The sequence below is a fragment of the Mirounga leonina genome, unplaced genomic scaffold, assembly GCF_011800145.1.
Source record: "Mirounga leonina isolate KUSES-001 unplaced genomic scaffold, KU_Mleo_1.0 Mir_151, whole genome shotgun sequence".
NCBI lineage: Eukaryota > Metazoa > Chordata > Mammalia > Carnivora > Phocidae > Mirounga > Mirounga leonina.
The window spans coordinates 107,785,179-107,802,484 of NW_023270377.1; the positions used below are offsets into that span (position 1 = coordinate 107,785,179).

At 40.8% G+C, this 17,306-nt stretch overlaps 1 protein-coding gene across 5 annotated transcripts in view; it reads right to left on the minus strand.

Moving 5' to 3' along the window:
• The window catches only part of MAP3K2 (mitogen-activated protein kinase kinase kinase 2), a 102,346-nt gene that overhangs the window by 77,749 nt on the left and 7,291 nt on the right, over positions 1 to 17,306 (minus strand). Inside the window, exon 2 of one of the 5 annotated variants that reach the window (XM_035008242.1) lies at positions 4,599 to 4,849. The exons of 3 other annotated variants lie outside the window; for them this stretch is intronic. The gene's annotated coding sequence lies outside the window, so the exon portion shown is untranslated. Of the gene's footprint in view, positions 1 to 4,598; positions 5,145 to 17,306 lie in introns of those variants that run through there. One more of the 5 variants, XM_035008241.1, reaches the window with a different exon arrangement.

Here is a 17,306-nt window from a genome sequence, read left to right on the forward strand (position 1 = left end):
CCTGGCTGTCATTCCTTGATATTTGTATCAGGCACTAGAAAAAAAAGACTAATAAATGATTTTCCAAAAACATTACTCAATGGTTCACTGACAAAATAATAATAATGGCTCTCAGTGCCCATTTCCTTAAATGTAAACTGGGGAAAGTAACTGTACCCACTTCATATGATTACTATAAGTTTTGAATCAAGTATTTATAAGGCACTTATTAGAACAATACCAGAGCGGGGCGCCTGGGTGGCTCAGTCGTTAAGCGCCTGCCCTCCGCTCAGGTCATGATCCCAGTGTCCTGGGATTGAGCCCCGCATCGGGCTCCCTGCTCGGCAGGGAGCCTGCTTCTCCCTCTCCCACTCCCCCTGCTTGTGTTCCCTCTCTCACTGTGTCTCTCTCTGTCAAATAAATAAATAAAATCTTTAAAAAAAAAAAAAGAACAATACCAGAGCATAGTGAACACCCAAAAAATAACAACAGCTAACATTTACTAAGTTCAGCATCAGAGCCCAGACAATCTTGTTTAGAATCCATTTTTACATGCTACATTATATTGTCTCTCATTTGTTTATTTGTTCAACCAGTATTTAATACATGCCTACTGTGTATGCTCCCCTCACTGATCACCTGAATTATGAAAATGATGAAATGTCTTCTTAAAATTCCAAAATCTTTCCAAAGCTTAGAAAGGCAAATACTTATACTTTAATACTGGTGTAATAAAATCATGACCAGGGTTATGGTCAAAATAGGATTATATTGAACATACTCATTCTGCTGATAGGAGTTGAACACTTTGCTGCTTATCATATCAAAAATCCCAAATAATATCAAGCATAGTACTTCTCTGTCAGAACTCTGAAGTCAGTATATATTGCCAGAACCTCAAACTCCAACATAAAACCCCAAGACTAGATATTTTCATCAAATTAATTCCCATAATCCCTTTCATTTCATGCTTTGTAAAAAGGCTGTATGTGGGCACCTGGCTGTCTTCATTATAATAAGCTCCTTGAGGACAAGAAATATTACTTACATATCTTTCTATCTCCCACAGGACCTAAAAGCACTTTCTACATGGCAAGCCCACTAACAATACCTTAAATAAACAAATATCAAATCTTACTCTCCTTACAACCACAACATACACAGCACACATCTGTCTTAGTCAATCCAACCTACCTGCCTTTCCCAAATGACTTAACAGATCCCACCCCCTGGTCCTTGGCTTCTGCCTGTCCCCTGAATGCCCATCTCTCCCTCCTCTCTAGGAATTCTTACTCCTAATATCCATCTCAGAACAACTTATTCAGAAAACCTTCTCTAGTTAACTTAATTGCCACTATGAGCACTTTGGACCCCATTTTCTTTCATTTCTGGGCATGGTCTCCTATGTATCCAATTAGAGATTTCTTAAAATTTTTTGTCAACTGTGGCTTTTGTCATATTTTCATTAGGTTAAGCTGACATCTAGGTATGCTTCATTCCTAGGAAATCAGAAGTATTACAGCTATCATTAATTAAATATTGCTTTAGTATTTGGATATTTACATACTACTACTTATACTTTTGTATTCAATATTTTTTTTTAAAGATTTTATTTATTTATTTGAAAGAGAGAGAGAGAGATAGCAAGAAAGCATGAATGGGGAGGAGAGGGAGAAGAAGGCTCCCCACGAACAGGGAGCCCGACGCAGGGCTCGATCCCAGGACCCCAGGATCATGACCTAAGCCGAAGGCAGACGCTCAACCCACCGAGCCACCCAGGCACCCCTATAAATATTATTTTTGTATTTTATAATACTGTATTATTTATAATGTTCTCATGGTACTTTGTACATATTTCCTGTAACATATTTCCTGTAACTCATCTGCACATAGGTAGGGTAAACCATATGTCCCAGTTTGCTAAGGACAGTCCCAGATTATTTCTGTGGTCCCAGGATAATTATTAAGACAGTCTCCTTTCGGGGCACCTAGGTGGCTCAGTCGTTAAGCGTCTGCCTTCGGCTCAGGTCACGATCCCAGAGTCCTGGGATCGAGCCCCACATCGGGCTCCCTGCTCAGCAGGGAGCCTGCTTCTCCTTCTCCCTCTGTCTACCACTCTGCCTACTTGTGCTCTCTGTCAAATAAATAAATAAAATCTTAAAAAAAAAAAAAAAGACAGTCTCCTTTCACTCTCAAAAGTAGCATACTTTGGATAATAAGTTGTATAGTCACCCTAAAGTGTATGCCTCCCTTTCACCAAAATGAAGCTCTAGAATTATAGAAATAATGACCAGTTTATCTATCTTCAGTGCTAAAACAGAGAAGGTAGTCAAAAATTTTAGAAACTGTGCATGTAAACAAGTTTAGAAACTGTGCATGTGAAAAATTTTAGAAACTGTGCATGTGAACAACTGTGTATTATAAAACTATAATACAAATTGTTTAAAGGCTTATTTTACTCATCCCTTTGATATTCCTAAGATTTTCAATAAATATTCAGTGAATTTTTTTTTTTAAGATTTATTTAGGGGTGCCTGGGTGGCCCAGTCAGCTGGGCAACATACTCTTGGTTTTGGCCCAGGTTGTGATATTGTGGGTTGCAGGATCAAGCCCCAGGTCAGGCTCCACACTCAGCCAGAGTCTGCTCAGGATTCTCTCTCCTCTCCCTCTGCCCCACCCTCACTCGCATGCTCACACACTCTCTCAATCTCTCTCTCTCAAATAAACAAATCTTTAAAAAAAATTATTTATTTATTTGAGAGAGAGTGCACATGCAGGAGAGGGGCAAAGGGAGAACCAGAGGAAAAGAATCCCAAGCCAACTCACCACCGAGCCTGGAGCCCATCATTGGGCTCAATCCCCTGACCCTGAGATCATGACCTGAGCTGAAACCAAGAGCTGGACACCCAACCAATTGAGCCACCCAAGCACCCCATTACTCGGTGAATTTTTAAATTAAAATAGTAAGATAAAGAAAACCAACACAAATATTTCCATTCAAAAGTCAATTATATACTAACAACACAATAAAATACATTATCACTAATAAAACATCCATACAGCCCTTTATGTCCGATTATATGGCAGAAAACTAAATGGAATAGTATCTTCAAAATGCGAGGGAAAAATAACTGCCAATTTAGATTTTCATGTACAACTAAAATATTATTCAAGAACAAGAGCTAAAGATTTCTGACAATTATAATTTACCACCAAAAGATCCTTAATTAAGGAACTTCTAAAGGATATACTTCAAGAAAAAAGAAAGTGATTCCAGGAGAACAAATGCTAGCCAAAAAAAAAAACCTGGCAAATGTGGTAAACCTAAATAAATATTAATTGTATGAAACAAGATTAAAATGCTTAATTCGAGGAACTGAAGAGGACAAGGTGGAATTACTGGGCGCCTGGGTGGCTCAGTCAGTTAAGCATCCAGACTCTTGGTTTCGGCTCAGGTCATGATCTCAGGGTCCTGAGATCAAGCCCCGCGTTGAGCTCTGTGTTAAGATTCTCTCTCCCCCTCTCTCTCTACCCCTCCCAGCCCACCCCACCACTCCCACCCTGCTTGTGCTACGGAAAAAAAAAAGGGGGGGGGGGAGCAAGGTAGAATTATAATAGGAAACAACTACAACAAAGGGAGTGACTGAAGTTATTTAGCCATCATAGTGGCCTTCTGGAAACTTGTCCCTTTGACCATCCCCACCTCCAATCACCCACTGAATTACTGAGTGTCACCAAACTAGCACAGTGTGGTCCCACACCCCTCACTAAACTGATGGCCTAGAGGTAGGCAACTGACTCAAGCAGGAGCAAACAGAGACAATCTCTAGAAATTACAAACAGATTACCAAAAGCAAACAGTAGGAATCAACAGGTACTGAGCTGTGCTAATGAAGTACTACATGTCTTGTTGATGCCCACCTTTTATTTCTTCTGTCTGAAATGCTTCCTCCCTTTTTTCTACCTGTCCAAACCATCTTTTAGAGACTCAGTTTAAACCTTCCCTATTGTCCTCACCTGGTCATCTTTCCCTCTATAAATGACAGAAGTGGAAAATAATTATCCTCTCTATGTATGCTAGGCATTTCACATACATTACCACTTAACCTAAACTACACTAAAATGACAGCACTTGCTGTCTCTCCACTCACCATGACAAAGAACCATCTTTCTTAAAGGATATTACTTCCTAGAATAGCTTCCTAAATCGCCTATGTGTCTACATGAGTTCCCTGCAACCAGACTACAACATTCTCAAATACAGGAACCATGTCTTCTACTTTATTCTTCTCACCATCCATGTCTCTTCCCTGCACTTCACCCCTCCCCTTTCAAAATATACTTTTCCCTTCTCACTACTAATTACTACTCTTAATAAAAGCTACTATTTATAATAGCTTGCACTGTGCTTATACTCTGCTAAATGCTTTCAAACATTTCACTTAATCTTTAGAACACTCCCATGAGGTAGATATTAGCTCCCCATTTCAGAGAGATGGAAAAAGCCTTGGAGAATTTAAAGAACTTGCTCTCATAGTAGAATGAACCTAGATCTATAAAGTATCACTGTCACCACAATCACATCCCACACTGTAGTTCCCCACCCACCCCACACTCACCTGCTGTGGCAGTTTGTACTATGCCAACTTGGTTAAGTTTAAACTACATTTCCCAGAATCCTCTTCCCATATGGCTCCAGGTTAGAGTTGGCCAAAGGAGGAAATTACTCTGAAGATCAGGATTAGATAAACAGCACAGAGTTGCCAGCAGATTCCACCATGTTTCTGCTCTCCCCTGCTCTGCATACAGCTCTTCCTGATTGCACCTTGCTGACCAAACAGTACCCGCAGGTTCACCACCAAAAACTTGACTGAAAAACACAGAAGAGGTAGCTATGCAGAGGCAACAGCTTTCCACAGACTCTCCACCAGCTCTACTTTATGGCTGTACTCCAGCACCTGGCATACCAGACTCCTCAGATTTATCTACATTCTCACTTACCCATTGCACCACTGCTTCAGAACGCCTGATGACTCACTTTGATCTGCCAATTCCCCCTTACAGACTCTGATTTCTGAGTTTCTCCCATAACTGTGTAAGGTTTTACTCCTTTCATAAATCCCTTATTCCATAATATAGCACTTCTCCTTCTCTGGTTGAACCCTAACTAATGCAACTACTCGAACCCCCTCCCAATCTTTTTTTTTTTTTTTTAATTTTTAAGTAATCTCTACACCCAACATGGGGTTCAAACTCACAACCCCAAGATCAGGAATCACATGCTTGATGTAATGAGCACTGCGTATTATAGAAACTGATGAATCACTGAACTCTACCTCTGAAACTAATAATACACTATATGTTAATTAACTGAATTTAAAGAGTCACATGCTCTACCAGCTGCCCCAAGCCTCCTCCCAATCCAATGACCAAGAAATCTCTGCAAACTTTCCTTCTGAAATCTTCCGGCATAACCAAATCTAGGCCACTTGGTCTTTTCACAGCCTCCAATCAAGCCTTCTTTTATAATTCTACACTGCCCATCCTTGCTTCCAAACAGGCTGAAGTGTCCCTTATTCTAAAGAAACCATGGGGCACCTGGTGGCTCAGTCAGTTAAGCATCTGTCTTCAGCTCAGGTCATGATCCCAGGGTCCTGGGACTGAGCCCTGAGTCAGGACTCCCTGCTCAGCAGGGAACCTGCTTCTCCCTCTCCCTCCCATGCCCCACGCCCGAGCTCATGCTCAGGCTCATTCTCTCACTCACTCTCAAATAAAATCTTAAAAAAAGAAAAGAAAAGAAAAAAGAAACCGTATCTCCCTATTTGATCATCCCATTTACAAAAAAGCAAGATTTAAATGACAGAAAACATTAGAGTGGGCATCAGATTAACATGTCAGTATCAATTTATTAACTAAGAACAAAATAAGCTAAGAATACTTAAGGTACTTCTATGCTCTGGTTGGAGATGTGAAGATGGAGAAACAAAGAACAAGGATATGGAAGGATTCTGAGAAGAAAAATATTTGTTAATGTGTGGTTTGTCCCAAATGTTTTTCAACTGGGAAGTAGGGAAGCTTCATTTTTTTTATGTAATCATTTTGGGCTTATCCAAATATATCCCTAAATTATTTAAAAATTTCTAATGGGCATTAGAGACTGAATGTACAATTTTTCCAATATTTTTTTGTTCCTTTTCCAAAAAGATCTTCCCTCTCTTTTCAGCTATAGTATTCCAAAGTCTTGGTTCCCTGTTCATAACATGAGAATACTTCAGTTCTTTGTTACTTTCTAGGGCTCAATGTTTACTATCCTGGATTTTATCACTAAACTGTCCACAAATGATTCTGATTTCTATCACATTAGTTCTGAAGTTATTCATTCACTCTTTCAACAAGCATTTTACTGAAAGCCTACTATACGTCAAGCTCAATGCAAGGTATCTGGCTACAAAACAACTTTAAGATATCTTATTCTGACAAATTAGTCACACTTAAACAGAGTTATTTAGCCTCCAAATGCTGCCCTGTAACAAATCTTCCCTGGACTACTGTCATCTTAACCCCCTCAAGCAGGAGAACTTCAATCTCTTTTGACTCTCTACTATCTTCTATTATGTTATGGGTCTCACAGGCTAGACAGGTCCTTAAAAATCACCTAGAGCAACTTTTTCAAATTCAGAAATGTTGAAGCCCTCTGTCACAGTCTATTTCTAATTAATGTCAGATTTAAGACTGAAGGCTTTCCACCTACCATCAGTGTTCAACAAACAGTATGGAATGCAGTTTGTGGTACTCCCTTCAGAAAAACTCTAGGCAAGAAATCCCTCTGGCACATCCCTGAATAAACCTCTCAACAGTACAGTATGCAACAGTCCATGACTACAGGGCAAACTCTGTAATACTAATTAATAATATACATGATCTCAGGCCGCATAACTAATCTACCCTTTCCCAAATCATGAGACAAGATTATATAAACAGGGACATGGTTTAGGGGTGAAGTTGTTAGAATGCAGCCATGTACTGCTTACAGACTAGTTAACATCATACCATCTCTCAAAGTAGATTTTTATCAACACTAAGGCTCAGCTACCTTCTACTTCTTTTGTTTCCCTATAGTGTCTAAGCAACTCAGAAATTTTATATATAGTTTGATGTACTCTTCTTATATATTATGTCATACAATAAAATATTAATTTTTTTTGTAGTTTTTAATTTTATTATGTTATGTTAGTCACCATACATCATTAGTTTTTGATGTAGTGATCCACGATCCATTGTTCTCGTATAACACCCAGTACTCCATGCAGTACGTGCCCTCCTTAATACCCATCACCAGGCTAACCAATCCCCCCTCCCCTCTAAAACCCTATTTGTTTCTCAGGTCCATAGTCTCTCATGGTTCATTTCTCCCTCCAATTCCCCCCGCCCATTTTTCCCTTCCTTCTCTTAATGTCCTCCATGTTATTCCTTATGTTCCACAAATAAGTGAAACCATATGATAATTGACATTCTCTGCTTGACTTATTTCACTTAGCATAATCTCCTCCAGTCCCATCCATGTTGATGTAAAAGTTGGGTATTCATCTTTTCTGATGGCTGAGTAATATTCCATTGTATATATGGACCACATCTTCTTTATCCATTCATCTGTTGAAGGGCATCTCGGCTCTTTCCACAGTTTGGCTATTGCGGACATTGCTGCTATGAACATTGGGGTGCATATGGCCCTTCTTTTCACTACATCTGTGTCTTTGGGGTAAATACCCAGGAGTGCAATTGCTGGGTCATAGGGTAGCTCTATTTTTAAATTTTTGAGGCACCTCCACACTGTTTTCCAAAGTGGCTGTACCAACTTGCATTCCCACCAACAGTGTAAGAGAGTTCCCTTCTCCACAACCTCTCCAACATTTGTTGTTTCTTTCCCTGTCCATTTTTGCCATTCTAACTGGTGTAAGGTGGTATCTTCAGTGTGGTTTTGATTTGGATTTCCCTGATGGCTAATGATGAACATTTTTTCATGTGTCTGTTAGCCATTTGTATGTCTCCTTCAGAGAAGTGTCTGTTCATCTCTTCTGCCCACTTTTTGACTTGATTATTTGTTTTTTGGGTGTTGAGTTTGAGAAGTTCTTTTTTTTTTTTTAAAGATTTTATTTATTTATTTGAGAGAGAGAGAATGAGAGAGAGCACATGAGAGGGGGGAGGGTCAGAGGGAGAAGCAGGCTCCCCGCCGAGCAGGGAGCCCGATGCGGGACTCGATCCCGGGACTCCAGGATCATGACCTGAGCCGAAGGCAGTCGCTTAACCAACTGAGCCACCCAGGCGCCCCTGAGAAGTTCTTTATAGATTTTGGATACCAGCCCTTTATCTGTAGCGTCATTTGCAAGTATCTTCTCCCATTCTGTGGGTTGCCTCTTTGTTTTGTTGACTGTTTCCTTTGCTGTGCAGAAGCTTTTTATCTTGATGCAGTCCCAAAAGTTCATTTTTGCTTTTGTTTCACTAGCTTTTGGAGATGTATCTTGAAAGAAGTTGCTGTGGCCGATGTCAAAGAGGTTACTGCCTATGTTCTCCTCTAGGATTTTGATGGATTCCTGTCTCACATTGAGGTCTTTCATCCACTTTGAGTTTATCTTTGTGAGTGGTGTTAGAAAATGGTCGAGTTTCATTCTTCTGCATGTGGCTGTCCAATTTTCCCAGCACCATTTATTGAAGAGACTGTCTTTTTTCCATTGCATGTTTTTTCCTGCTTTGTCAAAGATTATTTGACCATAGAGTTGAGGGTCCATATCTGGGTTCTCTATTCTGTTCCATTGGTCTGTATGTCTGTTTTTGTGCCAGTACCATGCTGTCTTGGTGATCACTGATTTGTAATATAGCTTGAAATCGGGCAACGTGATGCCCCCAGCTTTGTTTTTCTTTTTCAACATCTCCTTGGCGATTCGGGGTCTTTTCTGATTCTATACAAATTTTAGGATTGTTTGTTCCAGCACTTTGAAACATGTCATTGGAATTTTGATCGGGATGGCATTGAAGGTATAGATTGCTCTGGGTAGCATAGACATTTTAACAACGTTTATTCTTCCGATCCATGAGCATGGAATATTTTTCCATCTTTTTGTGTCTTCTTCAATTTCTTTTGTGAGTGTTTTGTAGTTCCTAGAGTACAGATCCTTTACCTCTTTGGTTAGGTTTATTCCAAGGTATCTTATGGTTTTTGGTGCTATTGCAAATGGAATCGTTTCTTTAATTTCTCTTTCTACAGTTGCGTTGTTAGTGTATAAGAAAGCAACTGATTTCTGTGCATTGATTTTGTATCCTGCCACATTACTGAATTGCTGGATGAGTTCTAGTAATTTGGGGGTGGAGTCTTTTGGGTTTTCCACATAAAGTATCATGTCGTCTGTGAAAAGAGAGAGTTTGACTTCTTTGCCAATTTGAATACCTTTTATTTCTTTTTGTTGTCTGATTGCTGTTGCTAGGACTTCTAGCACTATGTTGAACAACAGTGGTGAGAGTGGGCACCCTTGACGTGTTCCTGATCTTAAGGGAAAGGCTCTCAGCTTTTCCCCATTGAGGATGATATTCGCTGTGGGTTTTTCATAGATGGATTTTATGAGCTTGAGGAATGTTCCCTCTATCCCTATACTCTGGAGAGTTTTAATCAGGAAAGGATGTTGTATTTTATCAAATGCTTTTTCTGCATCAATTGAGAGGACCATATGGTTCTTCTCCCTCCTCTAATTAATGTGTTCTATCACATTGATTGATTTGCGAATGTTGAACCACCCTTGCATCCCGGGGCTAAATCCCACTTGGTCGTCGTGGATGATCCTTTTAATGTATTGTTGGATCCTATTAGCTAGGATTTTGTTGAGGATTTTGGAATCCATATTCATCAGGGATATCGGTCTGAAATTCTCCTTTTTGATGGGGTCTTTGCCTGGTTTGGGGATTAAGGTAATGCTGGCCTCATAGAATGAGTCTGGAAGTTTTCCTTCTGTTTCTATTTTTTGAAACAGCTTCAGTAGAATAGGTATTATTTCTTCTTTGAAAGTCTGGTAGAATTCCCAGGGAATCCATCAGGCCCTGGACTCTTGTTTTTTGGGAGGTTTTTGATCACTGCTTCAATCTGGTTACTGGTTATTGGCCTCTTCAAGTTGTCAATTTCTTCCTGTTTCAGTCTTGGCAGCTTGTAGGTTTCCAGGAAGGCCTCCATTTCATCCAGATTGCTCGGTTTATTGGCATATAGTTGTTGATAATAATTTCTAATAATTGTTTCTATTTCCTTGGTGTTAGTCGTGATCTCTCCCCTTTCATTCATAATTTCATTAATTTGGGTCCTTTCTCTCTTCTTTTGGATAAGTCTGGCCAGTGGTTTATCAATCTTATTAATTCTTTCAAAGAACCAACTTCTAGTTTTGTTGATCTGATCTACTGTGTTTCTGGTTTCTAATTCATTGATTTCTGCTCTAATTTTAATTATTTCTCTTCTAATGCGTGGCTTAGGCGTCATTTGTTGCTTTTTCTCTAGTTCTTTAAGGTGTAGAGTTAGTTGGTGAATTCGGGATTTTTCTATTTTTTTGAGTGAAGCTTGGATGGCTATGTATTTCCCCCTTAGGACCACCTTTGCAGTATCCCATAGGTTTTGGACCGATGTGCTTTCGTTCTCATTGATTTCCATGAATTGTTTAAGTTCTTCTTTGATTTCTTGGTTGACCCAAACATTCTTGAGCAGAGTGGTCTTTAGCTTCCAAGTGTTTGAATTTCTGCCAAATTTTTTCTTGTGATTGAGTTCCAGTTTTAGAGCATTGTGGTCTGAGAATATCCAGGGAATAATCTCAATCTTTTGGTATCGGTTGAGACCTGATTTGTGACCCAGTATATGGTCTATTCTGGAGAAAGTTCCATGTGTGCTCGAGAAGAATGAGTATTCTGTTGTTTTAGGGTGGAATGTTCTGTAAATATCTATGAGGTCTATCTGGTCCAATGTATCATTCAAAGCTCTTGTTTCCTTGTTGATTTTCTACTTAGATGATCTGTCCATTGCTGAGAGTGGAGTATGGAGGTCTCCTACAATTAACGTATTGTTATCAATATGACTCTTTATTTTGGTTAACAGTTGGCTTATGTAGATGGCTGCTCCCATGTTGGGGGCATAGATATTTACAATTGTTAGATCTTCTTGATGGATAGACCCTTTAAGAATGATAGAGTGTCCTTCTGTGTCTCTTATTACAGACTTTAAAATCGAATTTGTCTGATATAAGAATTGCTACCCCAGCTTTCTTTTGAGGTCCGCTGGCATGGAAGATACATCTCCATCCCTTCACTTTCAGTCTGTATGTATCTTTAGGTTCAAAATGAGTCTCTTGTAGACAGCATATGGATGGGTCCTGTCTTTTTATCCAATCTGCAACCCTGGGCCGTTTTATGGGAGCGTTTAGGCCATTCACGTTGAGAGTGATTATCGAAAGATATGAATTAATTGTCATCATGTTGCCTGTGAAGACATTGTTTTTCTAGATCGTCCCTGTAAATTTCTGTTGTAGATCACTCTTGGGGTCTTTCTCCTTTTATAGAACCCCCCTTAATATTTCTTGCAGGGCCGGCTTAGTGGTCACATATTCTTTCAACTTCTGCCGGTTGTGGAAGCTCTGCATCTCTCCATCCATTCTAAATGAAAGCCTTGCCAAATAAAGTATTCTTGGCTGCATGTTCTTCTCATTTAGTACTCTGAATATGTCTTGCCAGGCCTTTCTGGCTTGCCAGGTCTCTGTGGATAGGTCTGACGTTATTCTGATGTTCCTCCTTCTGTACGTAAGGAATCTCTTCCCCCTAACTGCCCTTAAGATGGTTTCCTTGGTTCTAAGATTTGCAAGTTTTTCTATTACATGCCGGGGTGTTGGCCTGTTTTCCTTGATCTTAGGAGGGGTCCTCTCTGCCTCTAGGACTCGAATGTTTGTTTCATTCCCCAGATTAGGGAAGTTCTCAGCTACGATTTGCTCAAATACATCTTCTAGCCCTCTCTCTCTCTCCACTCCCTCCAGGATTCCAATTATTCTGACATTGGAACGCCTCATGGTGTCACTTATTTCTCTGATTCTATTTTCATGGATTCTGAGTGTTTTTCCCTGGCCTCCTCTTTTCCCTTTTTATCTATTATACTGTCTTCCAGATCGCTTATTCTCTCTTCTGTCTCAGTTACCCTAGCTGTTAGATTATCTAGATTGGATTGGATCTCATTGATAGCATTTTTAAGTTCTGCCAATTCACCTTTTATTTCTGTCCTTAGAGGCTCTATGTTGCCATTAATTGATTTCTCCATTCTAGCCACTGTCTTCACAATTGCTAGCCTGAATTCCATCTCTGACATCTTGGTTATGTCTGCATCCATTTGTAAATCTGCAGCATAAGTCATAATCTCTGAGTCTTTTCTATTTTGGGGGTTCCTCCTCCTAGTCATTCTGTTGATGGGTCTTTGAGGGAATGTATAGAGTCGAAATTATTGACTAGAACCCAAGCAAGATGCACCTGTTTTCTTGGGACCTTAGGGTTGATGGCCTCTTGTTTTCTCAGCCTGTCTTCTGCAGGAGGGGCCTGCCGCGCTGTTACTCAGGCAACCCTGTTTGGGCGGAGTTACCCTGCGCTCCTGTGGTGGGGGACGGGCTCAGTGGGAATCAGTCTTTGGGGCTTTTGTTCTCTGGCGCCTTTCCGCGTCTCTTCCGCGAGTCAGAGCAGAAGAGACCGTTTCCAACCCTCTGCCTCAGAGCAGAGAGACCGCACTCTGTTCTTCAGTGAGCTCTCCAGGCCACACTGTCTCCGTTTCTGTCCGTGCTGCTATAAACTGAAGCGTCCTGGGTTGTGCGCCCCTCCACAGCGCTCCGAGTCCTGCCTCCAGGTAGGGGCACGTCTCTGCCCCTTGTGCTTCTCAAACCGCCAGCCGCTCCCAATTCGCGCACGCGTGACTCCGCCACTTGGGGTTTCCACCCCCGGGGGTTGCAGTTCACTGGCGCGACCCTGGCACACCGGGTTTCCGTCTCAGAGGCTGCAGTTCGTGTGCGCGCGACTGTCGCTCCGGTTTCTGTCCAGGGGGCCTGTGGTTCGCGTGCGCGCGACCCCGCCGGTCTGGTTTTCCACCCCGGGGGCTGCCCTAATGTTCTTTCCCGACACTACCGGTCTGCGAGTCTGGAGTCTGTACCCCATCCGCAGCGCGCGAGGCTGTCACTCACCGGCGGCTTAGGATCCCCACATCCAGGCACCCTCCCGCCTCCGTTTATCCTCCGATATCTGCCCGCAGGATCACGGCTCTCCACTTTGTACCTCAAAACCAACCGCCTGTGATATTCTGTTTGTAGAGATCCAGATCTTCTTACATCTCAGGCTGGTTTCGTGGGTGCTCAAAGTGGTCTGGTAGTTATCCAGCTCAATTCTGGGGACCAGTTGAAATAGGGTCCCCTACTCCTCCGCCATCTTTCCCCCCTCCCCTATTATTAATTTTAAAAAGGAGTCCACAGGCTATTTTTAAATGTCTAAACTGATTTAAAAATACATTAAAGCCACCACATATATCATGATGTTAATCTCTCCTTAAATTAAATCAGAGGCCATTAGTCTCATTTCCTTATTGTATTAAAATAAAAAACCAAAATATTTTGTATTAAAACTCCACAGGGGTGCCTGGGTGGCTCAGTCAGCTAAGCATCTGACTCTTGATCTCAGCTCAGATCTTGAACTTAGGGTCATGAGTTCAAGCCCCAAGTTGGGCTCCACGCTAGGCATGAGGCCTACTTCATAAAAGGGGAGCGGCGCCTGGGTGGCTTAGTCGATTAGGCGCCCCACTCTTGATTTAGGCTGAGGTGGTGATCTCAGGATCCTGGGATCAAGCCCCACGTCAGGCTCCGTACTCAGCTCAGAGTCTACTTGAGATTCTCTCTCTCTCCCTCTACCCCTCCACACCCCCTCCCACACGTGCTCTAAAATAAATAAATCTTAAAAAAAAAAAAACCCTCCACAAATACCATTAAAATGCAGTCAAGTCAGTCAAACTTAATTATAGTAATCACAAACTTACCAAATAATGATAATTAAGCATCTTTAGATCAAATCTAAAATACAGTATGACTTGAGAACATTTAGCAATTATTAAATAATAGCATAGAAACAATTACAAACTGACTTCATTTTAAGCTGTAGATCTGTTCCCAAAGACTTATAAAAAAAAAAATCAAGTCATACTTTACCCACTGGCTCCTATTAATAATTTCCAAAAATAATTTTTGAACAGTTTTCCACAGTGCTGTTTCTGTGGTAGGGCTGTTCACAAATACTTGATGTTCTCCTTCTGGGTATTTGGAAATATTGAACTTTCTCACCCTGTTCAACTCAGGTACAGCCATAAGACTTCCTCTGGCCAATACATGTGGGTGGAAGTGGTGAACGTTTCTCCGAGGTAAAAGCTTTAAAAAGCCAGAGTATGCTTTCACACATTGTATTTTCCTTCTGTCCTGGTGTGAGATTGTAATTTATAATAAAAAATATGTATCTGGTCTTTGTCCCCATTTCTGGCAAAGAGCTCAGAAAAACCAGGTCTTTTTTTTTTTTTTTAATTGAAGTATAGTTGACATGCAATGTTACCTTAATTTCAGGTGAACAATATAGTGATTCAACAAGTTCGCTTTATGATATGCTCATTACAGGTGTAACTAGAATAATGTAGGTGTCTTTTGTTATTCATAACAAATAACTTTAAGCCACATCTCAGTTTATATTAATGAGATGACTTTTGAAAAGCGCCTAGTGATGAAAGCTGGTTGCCAAGGGGAACCATGTGATTAGAGGATTGGAACTTTGAGCTCCTTCCCATGGCTTTTAGGGAGGGGAAAGGGGCCGGAGATTAAGCTCAACTACCAATGGCCAACTGATTTAATCAATATGCCTAGGTAAGAAGCCTACATTAAAAACCAAAGAGGATGGGGTTTGGAGAACTTCCAGGTTGGTAGACACCCAGAGGTGTTGGAAGAGTGGCACACTGGAAGTAAGGATGAAAGCTCCATGGCTTCTTCCTTTTCCCAAACATTGCCCTATGCATCTCTTCCATCTGCTTGTTTCTGGGTTATATCCTTTTATAATAAACCAGTAATCTAGTATTTTCCAGAATTCTGTGAGTTGCTGTAGCAAAGTAATTGAACCCAAAAAATCCCAAAGATGGGAACCTCTGATTTACAGCCCATTGGTCTGAAGCATAGGCAACTACCTAGCCTTGCCACTAGGTCTGAAGGGAGGGCAGTCTTACTCTGTGGGATCTGACAATATCTTTGGCTGGATATTACAGAATTGTTTAAGGTGTGGAAACCCCTCCCACATACACATTTCTGGTGACAACAGGTGTCAAAGTGTTAAGTGTGAAGGGGTTCAGAACATGCCCCCTCCAAATATGCCACTTTGGCATGTGGATTAGTTTGAACTGAAGTCAATCAAGGCCCAAAAGATTCAGGAAGAGCTTTTTACCTCCCCTTAACTGCCTAAAAGAATTTAGATAGAGGGTCTGGTCTATCTAAACTATCACCAGAGATAACTACAAAGAATATGGGGCAGCATGGTAATTGCAAGAGAACTAGCAGGACCTGGAGATCAAATTCCTCTCTGTCCCAATGTCTCCACAAAGCATGGCTAACATGTTTACCAAACATTGGCTCTTCCCATCCTCCCATAAATTGTTGTCTTCCTCCCCCACTTTGAGGTCCCAGACCCCTACCCCTTCTCCTCTGCTCAGGACAGCATATAAGCCTCAACTGCCTGACTACCTGTGGGTCTCATATTCTTATGGGGCTCCCGTACATATGTAATTCAATTCAGTTTATCAGTCTTATGACAATTTATCAAAGAACCTAGAAGGATAAAGAAAAAGATTTTTCCTTCCCAGGAAGCACAAGATAAAGGAAAAACACACTAGAGTGTATTTTTCCTTTACCTATGGCAACCAGTTATGTTCCAGATAGTGGCTGCTCCCAAGTGAGGTCCCAAAGTAAGGATCCAAAGTGGAATTCAAACTAAGGATGACAATGTTGAGCAGAAGCAGGCCAACTGATGCTCAATGAACACACACCATGAGCAAAAAATAAATCTTTGTTGTTTTAAGCCCCTGAGTTTGAGGGTTACTATTCATAGCCTATTCAGAATGATAGTCTAAAACTTAATTTAAAAATTACACTGGAAATTCTTCATGTTCATTCAAGAAATTTCATCAATTCTCTGACCAAGTACATTAAGCTCTCTCATATCACTTCTCCTAGATACCAGAAAAATTAACATACTTCCCATACCATTCACTTAAAATGGACCAGTTTATTCTCATTCCACTGAAAATTATGCCTAACACAAACAAAGAAATCATTCAGGTTTGCCCAAATATTTATCAGACCTCTCTGATTTAGCAATTATAAAGAATGAGAGATAAGAATAATATCTGTATTGAGTGTGTTTTCCAAAAACTATGCTGGCCCTACCCCCAGGAGATTCCATTGAAGATACTTCCAAGGGGAATGCTTCCTGCAAATAATGTGGAGGCAGAGAGAAAGCTAAGGACCCCTTGCTCTAAATAGAAGAGCCATGCACAATCCCCAACTGTACTATGTGACTATGAACAAGATTCTTAACACCTCTAAGCCTCAATTTCTTTGCCTGTAAAATCAGAATATGGTCTACCATGGTTACTGTAAAATTAGTGTGTGTAAAGCCTCTGGCATGTAAAAGACATTCCAATGTTACTTCTTCCTCCCAAGATACAGTCTGAAATTTGTAGAAAATTGTGGGATATCCTCAATGCCAGAAGACATGCCCTTATGAAATATAAATGAAAGTTAAAGGAAAGACCTTTAGATGCAAAACAAGGATGAGAGGGGAAAAAAATGGGAAAGACCAAGGATTACTAAGATAATAGAAATTCAACTACAGAATTAAAATACTCATGAGATGGGCACCTGGGTGGCTCAGCCGGTTAAGCGTCTGCCTTCGGCTCAGGTCATGATCCCAGGGTCTTGGGATCGAGTCCCGCATCGGGCTCTCTGCTCCTTGGGAGCCTGCTTCTCCCTCTGCCTCTCTCTCCCTCTCTCTGTCTCTCATGAATAAATAAATAAACTCTTTAAAAAAATAAAAAAATAAAAAATAAAATACTCATGAGATGAAAAATATTTTTTAGTACACACTGGAGGGCAAAAGAGCAGAACTGTGAATGTGGTTTGCAGCCACACTGTGTCAAACACAAGCAGCTCTCCTAGGATGCAAAGTAAAATAACAGAGATGAAAATATTGAGAGATGATGACAAATA